At 33.8% G+C, this 10,592-nt stretch overlaps 1 protein-coding gene across 5 annotated transcripts in view; it reads left to right on the top strand.

The window, feature by feature from the left end:
- The first annotated feature begins 1,650 nt into the window (after window positions 1-1,650).
- Window positions 1,651-10,592, top strand: part of LOC106457169 (flocculation protein FLO11-like) — a 60,989-nt gene continuing 52,047 nt past the window's right edge. Inside the window, exons 1-2 of one of the 5 annotated variants that reach the window (XM_022383010.1) lie at window positions 1,691-1,765; window positions 4,366-4,480. The gene's annotated coding sequence lies outside the window, so the exon portion shown is untranslated. The other 4 variants (XM_022383006.1, XM_022383009.1, XM_022383007.1 and 1 more) reach the window with 4 other exon arrangements.

The raw sequence follows: 10,592 nt of genomic DNA, 5'->3' as shown, positions 1-10,592 counted from the left end.
GGGGGTCGTAGTTGTAATTAATGTGGCAAATGGGAAATACCACGCGCGTGTGGGAATCCCGCTATTTGAGGCCACAATGTAATTACACACATGAGAAATGTAAGGGAAGTCAGTATTAAATTTTCGACTTGACCGCGAGCTAACTCATGTTTTTGAAAAACTGGCTCAAAAGCATGAAATTAATACTTGATGACCCGTTGATTTCCAAACTTTCTTTTTACATCATAATGATTACATTATAATGATAATACGATAAAACTGGACAAATAATAAAACCTAATGTACCTACATGTTCGCAATGAGGAAACTAAGATCAAGACATTTAATTTTATATTAGAAACGTTTTGAACATGTTTAAAATGATTTTTAATCTACAAATAAATGATATAGGCAGTTCTTAAAGAAATCATGAAAAAATTAAAAAGAGAGAAAAAAAATGTATATTTTAAAGCCTCTAAAAAACATATACTCTAATTCAAAAATCTTATATTAGACTTCACCTCTAAAAGTAGTACACAGGCATGGTATCTTTGCTTACACCTATTTTTGGTGTGTGTGTGTGTGTCTTACATTAACTTCCTAAGAACAATCTGAACCTTCTTTCAAATAAGAAAAAATATGATAGACGCATGCAAGATACAACATATCTGTAATATTATATTACAACTTCTTGTTCACCTCCATCATGTCTTGTTGTTACATCAATGAGATATGATGAAATTCCTTGTCATGCTCCATCATGTCTTGTTGTGACATCAATGAGATATCATATAACTTCTTGTCCTGTTCCACCATGGCTTGTTGTTACATCAATGAGATACGATGAAACTCCTTGTCATGCTCCATCATGTCTTGTTGTGACATCAATGAGATATCATATAACTTCTTGTCCTGCTCCATCATGTCTTGTTGTTACATCAATGAGATATGATGAAACTCCTTGTCATGCTCCATCATGTCTTGTTGTGACATCAATGAGATATCATATAAACTTCTTGTCCTGTTCCACCATGGCTTGTTGTTACATCAATGAGCTATCATATAAGTTCTTGTTCAGCTCCATCATGTCTTGTTGTGACATCAATGAGATATCATGTAACTCCTTGTCATGCTCCATCATGTCTTGTTGTGACATCAATGAGATATCATATAAGTTCTTGTTCAGCTCCATCATGTCTTGTTGTGACATCAATGAGATATGATGAAACTCCTTGTCATGCTCCATCATGTCTTGTTGTGACATCAATGAGATATCATATAACTTCTTGTTCTGCTCCATCATGTCTTGTTGTGACATCAATGAGATATCATATAAGTTCTTGTTCAGCTCCATCATGTCTTGTTGTGACATCAATGAGATATGATGAAACTTCTCACTCTGCTTCACCACGATTAACTAGCATATAGTTATCTTATGGGATATCCGTTTTCCTAATCTACTTTATCTCTGGCCTTCCATTGAAAAAGTAGGGATATTTATTTGTTTAGTGAAACTAAACCTTCGGATGACATTTAACTAAAGAAAACCAGTCACCTAAAACAACTGCGTCAGTCCATCGTAATTACACGCATGCGTGTATTCGCTCAGTTTGATTGGAACAGTTTATACAATATCAGTAGTAAACAGATTTCCTTCATACCCTATGAAAGGAAACCAGTGTTGTGCACGAGCGCTTTTATAAAGAGCATCTGTCTGATTTACGTGGATCGACCTAAAAAGTAAAGATTGATCCTGTAGGATAAACCGCGAACATCTATGCGACAGGTAAGCTTAATATATATTAATGAAACTGGTTGAGTCATAACCAAAATACGTATTTGCGTTGAGTTATAATATTACACGTTAAGTTAATAACAGAACCTTGAGAGTGGGTAGTATTCCAGTCTTCTGAATTGGAGTTAGGAAAATAAATTATTAGATTCGTCATTTGTTTTAGTTTTCCTACAAATGCAACATCACGAATATGCAAAGTGACACTCATGTATATAGCTATTTCGAGTTTGTAATTTTGTATGGAAAGAGTTGTTTATCCGGTGTAATTTTATTGTTTTTCGTCAGTAAAAGACCGACATGTGTCGTAGCTGCTCAAAGAAGCCAATGTTTCATCAGTAAAAACAAAACAAAATATGTCATAGCTGTTTAACAGAAGCCAGTGTTTCGATATTTGTTATTACACTTATGTTCTCTGATTTTGGAATACCAATGTCACTGTTTATATTTGATTTAATAATTAAATGTAACCAACAAATATGGTAAATTGAATTTCTTAGTACAAATGGGCTACTAGCTGTGTAAGCCTGCAAAGTTCACACATTATTTAAATATCAGATTTATATTTCTGTTGCTGCGCACTCATCACAGAGGGCGTTAATGAAACACTTGGTTTTTCTTAATTTTTTACTGTTAGTAAATATAATGTTTAAGTCTGCTTACGCGATGACAGCGACAACACACCGAGATAAAATCAAGAACTGCTGTTCTCGCAAATAAATAAATAAGAAAATTCATTCCACTTTTAACCTCGCATTATTAGTATTTTAATTTCGGGCGTCATTTGTGTTTATTCATACATATCATAGCACGTATTTATTTTAATAAAGATTTCAGAATTAACTTCTACTTTATTCTTATATAAATTTAAGAGTTCTCGTCATTTGCTTGTTATGCAGGTATCAACAAAATTATAAGCCTAAATTAATAAAGTCAAATACATATTACAACACTATTTACTCATAACATATGTTTAAGGAGCCTCTCAGTCTCTATCCCTCAGTGGCACAGCGGTATGTCTGCGGACTTACAACACTTAAAAGCGGGTTTCGATACCCGTGATGGGTAGAGCACAAATAGCCCATTGTGTAGTTTTGTACTTAACTACAACTTCTCAGCCTCTAATACTTCTATATAAAAATAGGATTATGTGTGTGTATATGACTGCTAAGTTGAACTGTATTGTGAACATGGACTAATAGTGCGATCATACATTAGTAAAGCTAGTGAAAATAAACAAGTTAATATTACTCCATGAATTGGACGTGGCACGAAAAGGGTATATTAATTAAAAATGTAAACAATGGACAAAATTTAACATACTGTGAGTAATGCAACAACAAAGTAATAAGGGTTATTAACTAGGATTCAGTAAAAGTTCAAACAAAATAACAATTCCAGAGAGGGAGGAAGAGGTCTACGCTGAACCAGATCCAAAACATGGACCGAATTGCTATGAATAATAATAATAATTCTTGTTCCATTTGTTGTATCTTTGAAGGCGTATATTGGTCTGAAGGAAGAGTATGGGACCTTTATGGACCCAAATGGTTTTAAAACAACTTTTGAAATACATTTACGCATCAAATAATTTGTGGATCCATGGGTTTGTAGGCTACAGGGTTCCTAATAATATACACATAAAAATATAACCATCACTGTTACATTTAATCGCAATAAATACTGGGTTACATATCAAATGAATGATTTAATAAACTTTTTACTAGTTCTTTACATTAAATGTTGTAGCAGGAAAAATATATAATTATTCAGTATGATGTAATATGTAGATCCAACCAGCAGTGAACGAGATAAAACAAAACGCTGACAACTTGAAAGTTGATATATATTAAATAGAACAGTTTGTTGTTTTTGTGTTGTTGTTTTGTGTTGTTTGTTTTTGTTGAGGAAGACACTAGGTTTGGATTTTAATATTGAGTTCGCTATGATTATGTTACTGTAATTCGTTTGACAGTTTATACTTACAACATTACTTGATATTACTAGGTACTGTAGTATGTTGATACGGCTTTAAAAAGGTGTTATAGGAAACATTGATATGAATATGTTTAAGTTCTGCACTTCGAGTATAAAACATTGCTTTACTTCTTTAATAAATTATTACTAAAAATGTTTTACAAATATATAGCCCTCTTAGTTGAAGTTTTCTAATATTAATATTTCTAGATTATTAGTCCGGTCTCCAGAATACTGACTAACGTACCGGTACATAATGAACAAGGCTCTTCGCTTATATTTTATTAAATGTCCCTGAACTAAATTTATTACAAGCAGAAGTTCTAGACAATAGAGAAACATACTTCCTTGTAATATATGAAGAATTATTTTTGTTATGATTAAGTAAAGTTAAAACTAGTCACTACTATACCAAGAAATGCATCAAGTCAAGTATGGGAGAAGGAAATGATGTCAGTACCATTGACCTGTCTGCTTAGTCAGACCTACTGACATTATTTTCTCGTATTATTATATTTGATTTCCCGCGGAAATGCGTGGTTTTGATTTGTTTTGTTCTTTGGTTGAATGTGGGTGCGATTACAGGATACGCAGTGGAACATTCGTTCTTGTTACAGGTGGAGATAATTGCCGCCGACTCAGTTCAAGGTAGTAGATTTGGGAACAGACCTCCATCGTCCATCCTCATGTTGTACGCAAACAGAAAAACCGAACTATATCCAGATAGAAATGGTGCAAATATTTCAACCGTTACTGCTTTTATACTTCCTCTCAATTATCTGGCTATGCACACAAATAAACTCTCTACTTTCGTTTTCAGTTTTATTTTCTGACTGTTTTAAGACCTGGAAAATCGTAATTCTACGGGACTCCAGACGATATGTAATCAGCATCATGTCAATAGTTTATTAAGAAAACAGGCTGTTGATTAGACACTGGTTCTTTAATTAAATTTGATACTTCAGCAACACAGTAAATATGTGACGATAGGACTCCCCCTCCCCTGACTTAATATGCAAAACACTCTGAAACATGTTTGTGATATTTTACTCAGTAAGAAAAAGAAGAAGAAGAAACACAAAACAAAATTACTACATGGAAACTGATAAAGTATTTTATTTGTCTTAGGCATTAATAGTAAAAACTTTTATTTGTGGCTTTTTAGTTAAATATGTGTTGCCACCCCCTAATGGCTCAACGGTAAGTTTACAAGCTTATAACGTTAAAAACCGGGTTTCTATGCTCGTGGCGGGCACAGTACAAACAGCCCATCGCAAAACAAACAAAATCTGTGGATTTTTCGCATGATCATATCAAAAATGTCAGAATAAAAATTAATTCTTATTGAAACCATGATAAATAATGAGGGATATTGTTATCTCTTTTAAAATATTGGCTTTGTCCCTAAATGATTTTACTTGGTTAAACAATGGACTTTATAAATGTATATTGCTTTTAATTTTTTGGTGTTGTATATCAGTAAAACTGAGGATTTTTATAAACAAACACTAGGCTTGCCGAGCACAGTAAATGTGCTAAACAAATTTTTGTTTTACATTAAATATGTTGCTTTAAATTTTACTTATATTTTTACCGAAACAAATTTGAATAACATATTGCACAAGTATTAATATCGCTTTCTTCATGAGATAGCTGTATCTCCATTGTTAGTGAAAATAAGCTGTAATAATAGACTGTTCGTGACACTAACGACTTTACATATTTAGCAACCCCAAATGTGAGGAAGTTGTAATGATATTTTTTTTATACGCTTTGTAAAACAATTCAGTGAAAGTTAAGATAAAATGTACACAAGAATTCATTAAGCAATAGTTGTTTCATTATTTATTTCAAGAGTCTGTTTTGGTATGGTTAACGTGGGATCGACGTTTCGTCACACTCACATTTAACCTTCATTAACGTGCTGAAACGTCGAATCTGATACAGTCGTAACAAAGTTGAAAATAATCAATGACCACTGTCTTTTTTCCAATTTAATATTTATGTTGTACGTTTTAAAAGAATAAATGTTTGTTACCAAAATGTTATTTATTTTTTAACATTATAGAAAGCTGTTCTGAACCAATTAGCTAAATCTTATGTAGAAATTAGTATATTAATAAAGTTATGTTATGGATTTCGCGCAAAGCTACACGAGGTTTATCTTCGCTAGCCGGCCCTAATTTAGCAGTGTAAGGCAGCTAGTCATCACCAGCCACCGCCAACTCTTGGACTACTCTTTTACTAACGAATAGTGGGATTGACCGTCACATTATAACGCCCCCACGGCTGAAAGGTTTTGTGTGATTGGGATTCGAACCCGCGACCCGTAGATTGCGAGTCGAGCGCCCTAACCACCTGGCCACGCCGGGCCAATATTAATAAAGACGAATACACACAAAAAAAAACGCATTAACTTTCGATTTTTAGCTCAGAAAGAAGGACAGATTTTAAGAGTGAAAATACCATTTTGATAACTTGATCATATTTTACCCACTAAAGTATATGGCTGTATTTCTACTGTACTTTGTTGCAGACACTTGTCCAGAAGCCTTTGGTTTAATGTAAGACTTTATCTTTTCATTGTTTTGTAAACTGCACGGGGAATATGCATTAACAAGTTCATTCGGAAAATCGAATACAAAGTTAAACATTACAATAATTGTAAGTTATGAATAAATAAATGGTTAATACAGGGTGCGTTGTTTTGTCTGTTAGTTATAAGGTTCATTTATATAATATTTTTGCGAGTGAATTATACCGATTTAAATTTCTACTTAAATATAATTAAAAATGAATGTATTTATGTTATGAACATTAGTTACATATTATTTGTTTTGTAAAATGGACAAAGGCCACCTATTACTTTATTTCTCTGACATAAATGCCTTTTTTTCTTCTTCTTTCGAGCCCTCCAGTGGTACAACGGTATGTCTACGGACTTACACAGATAGCCCATTACAAACAATCAATATTTTTTGAAGTGTTTATATACATAAATGTTCGTGTAAATATACTCTTTATTACATTATTTTAGACCGATTATAGTGTTTAGATCTAGATAATTCATTGCACTCTTTCAATCCGAAAATAATTGATATTATTCAGCTTTCTGGTTAAGTTTAGCACTCATATTGTTTTCATCTCTCGATGTTGTTTTCCAAACCCTATGTAAAGTTTCACTGAAAGACTATTTCTATAAACGACCTTGCTGGGCTGTTCGATTTACACTTCCAGATGCTCATGGGTTTTCTTACTGATTGTGAGCTCTTTTTTTTTAATTTTATGATTATTTTAGATGTTACACTCGGTACCAGAGTTCTTCTAGTCGGCCGGATCACAACACTCAATATTTTAATTGACACGCCATTTATATCATTAATTTAAGCTTTAAGATTTTTGGTGTATAACTCTCGTCAGGCCTTTTAGGACGACATCTGTGACGAAATTCGAAATATATTTCAAACATTTCCAGTAAGAAGAGATCAACATAACATTTCAGTTAGACCCTCTTGCATGATATTGCTGATGAGGATTTTTGCTCAGAGCCAGGCAATGGGTTCTATGGTATCAGGTTAACTAGATCACAGCGTTCAATGTTAGTTGAAACATTTTTTGAGATATATAATGTATGATATGTGACATCAAAGCTGGTGAAATGATATTTTTGAGATACTAACACTCTTCAAATTTTTTAGCCCGTTATAGAATTATGCTGTTTTTAAAATCTAAATTTCAAAAATACAAACTTGATATTATGCATTATTATTGACATAAAACTACATCTGAAAAATAGTGTTGTGTCATGGTTTCAAGTGTAACGTTTGGGAATAGGCAGATGATTCACAGGTCCCGACCCCCTTATTATTAGTTCAAAAAGTCAACTTTCGTTTAGCCTGGCATTCCTAGTAACCGCGGTTAGGGCACTCGACTTGCAATCTATGGTTCGCAAATTCGAATCGCTTTACCAAACTGCTTGCCTTTTCAGCCGCGAGAACGTTATAACTTGACGGTCAATCACATTTTTAGTTTGTAAAAGAGTAGCTCAAGAATTGGCGGTGAGTGTTGCTGACTAACTGCTTTCCTTATCACTTCTAAATTAGAGACGACCAACAAAGATAGCCATCGAGTAGCTTTGCACGAAATTTAACACACACATACAAAATAAATAAGATATTCTAGTATTCGCCGACATGTCAATTTTTTGATGTTATCTAAATACTAGAAAAGAAGTCTAACTCACTAATATTACTTTCTATATTTCATGTTTGTTTGTTATGGATTTTGCGCAAAGCTACTCGAGGGCTATCTGCGCTAGCCGTCCCTAATTTAGCAGTGTAAGACTAGAGGGAAGGCAGCTAGTCATCATCACCCACTGCCAAATCTTGGGCTACTCTTTTTCAACGAATATTGGGATTGACCGTCACGTTATAGCGCCTCCACGGCTGGAAGGGCGAGCATGTTTGGTGGGACGGGGATTCGAACCCGCGACCCGCAGATTGCGAGTCTAGCGTTCTAGCCACCTGGCCATAGTAGTCCCCCTAATGGCAAAACTTATACAATATGTTAAAGGTTGGCAGTGGATTTATTATACTTTATTCTGTATTTTTGGGTTGTTCACGAAAATGTTAATTTTTATCACTACCCGAGGATCGGTGTTTGTACCTAAGAGTCTAAGTGCATACTCTTACTCCTTGACCAAGGCCATGTCCATGTATGTAATACTGTTAGTATTTACTGTGTTGTTATCACCATCTTTTCATTTGGTTTGTGCGAAAATCCTGCACAAAGCAAACAGTTTTAATGATAATCACACACTTTTCACTAGACCAAATAAGTAGGAGTGTATTACACATGAAAAACCCTTTTAATACACTCATAATTCTTTAAGCACATGATATGATTACCTGCTAGCTGTAGGTGGCGTTACATTATACTTATGAAAAATGATAAATAAAGAGACAAGTTAAGACTACTTTCATCATGTATGGAGTATTTGGTCTAACCTTCCTTAAATACAAAGTGATGGAGTTGAAGGAAGGCAGCTAGTCAAAATCACCTACCTCCACGTCGTGGGGGCTATTCTAATTAAATAGTGGGGTTTGACAGTCACTCTTGTAACGCACCCATAGTTCCAAGGTGAAGAGCGCGGTTCTATTTTCCAGTGATAACAAGGTGGTGGCACCTAATGTATAGTAAGAACAAAATATTTTAAAACTTACTTAACACAATTCACTAAATACAAACATGCTAATCTTTATTTTGCGAATCATACTAGCATGATTATAATCCATCATACTAACATATTCCATGACATACGCTCAGTATGAAATACTTTGGTTCCATTTAGTTGTTTATAATTATTGTCTTATTTTGGCACGATTCAGTAAATAATATATTCGATATGCCAGAAATGACTTCTCCATTGCGTTAGCTCAACTCGACTAGGCCTTCAAAGGTTTACAAAAATACATTTAATGGCAGCATGTTTACGAAATAATGCGTGAATACCAGAAACTTAAGCAAATTACTATGATATAAATACAATATACTATACATTTCCTATGCATATTTCTCTAATTTTGTTTTAGCGTATAAGTGATTAAAGATAATGTAGTTTTTTAAACTTTTTTTTATTGTATTACTTGAAAGATAAATCTTCTGTAGGTAGAAGCAATCAATCACGTGACACTTGAATTATCGCTTATTTCGAATCAGTTTACTACGCGTGAAAGTTTTGTTTAGTCTAAGCCTACTTTTAACTGGTAATGTGGTGTGCAACAGTCGGACTGGTAAGCACAAAAATAATTTATTGTTATTTTTAATTTCATGGCGGTAAGATTTTTTCCTGTACTTTGCACGATGCTGAAACTACAGTCATGCAGTCTTATTATTGTTAAATTTTACGAGGAAATGTACCCTAACTAATAACAGTTACCAAAAAGTAACTAATTATAAACATAAATAAGATAAGAGCTTCTGATTTCTTTACTTTATACTTGATTGAAGACAATAGAACTCAATTTTAAGACACGGAAAAGACAGGCTAGGCTCCAGTTAAAAAAGTTTGTTTTTTCTAACAGGATAAACTCTTATGGAATGACTTATCTGCTGTCGGGAGAGGTGGAATTCGGCACTTTACAATAGTTTAAGAGAGGTATCGATAATTTCCTTCAAAATAAAGGTTAGGTTTAAGTTTTTACTTTTTTTTCAAGTGTGAGAGTATGGAGTGTCAACATTGAAGAACCAAATGTTCTCTTCTTGCCTCATATATGTTTCTTCTACATATGTCTGCATGCTTTAAAATTATCTGTGATAGATGAAACCAAATGTTGTCCTATTGCTGATATTTCAGAATAAAGAAAGGCAGAATATCAACCTAAACAAGAATTCAAACTGTAATATTATATTGATAAGCTATCTGGAGTACCCGTCCCCTGGACGGAAATTATACAAGTCCATGATAATGAAAGGTTATCTTACTTAGGACGTGAAAAGCTGCTTCCCTTATATGTAATTGTAAACAACGCCCATAAAAACTTTAAAATACAAAATGTGAAACCGCATATTTGCATCTCCGAACAGACCCAACAAACATTAATGCCAAATTTGGTGAAGACCAATTAACAGGGGACGACTTAGTGGTAAAAAACGCGAAAACCCTCATAGAAACTGCAAAGCGCCAAATGCAAAACTGAAAATGTGTATGTACCCCCACATGGGCCTAATGACCTCTATACAAATATGGGTGAATATTCATACACACCCTGCGAAGTAGTTACATGGACATACAGACAGTACTATTATTTTGTTTTTGTTTGTTTGTAGTTAAGCACAAAGCCAC

This window comes from Limulus polyphemus, unplaced genomic scaffold (genome assembly GCF_000517525.1).
Source record: "Limulus polyphemus unplaced genomic scaffold, Limulus_polyphemus-2.1.2 Scaffold299, whole genome shotgun sequence".
Taxonomy (NCBI): Eukaryota; Metazoa; Arthropoda; class Merostomata; order Xiphosura; family Limulidae; genus Limulus; species Limulus polyphemus.
Note: the sequence above shows the minus strand (reverse complement) of the source record. Positions and strands in the feature narration are given on the sequence as shown.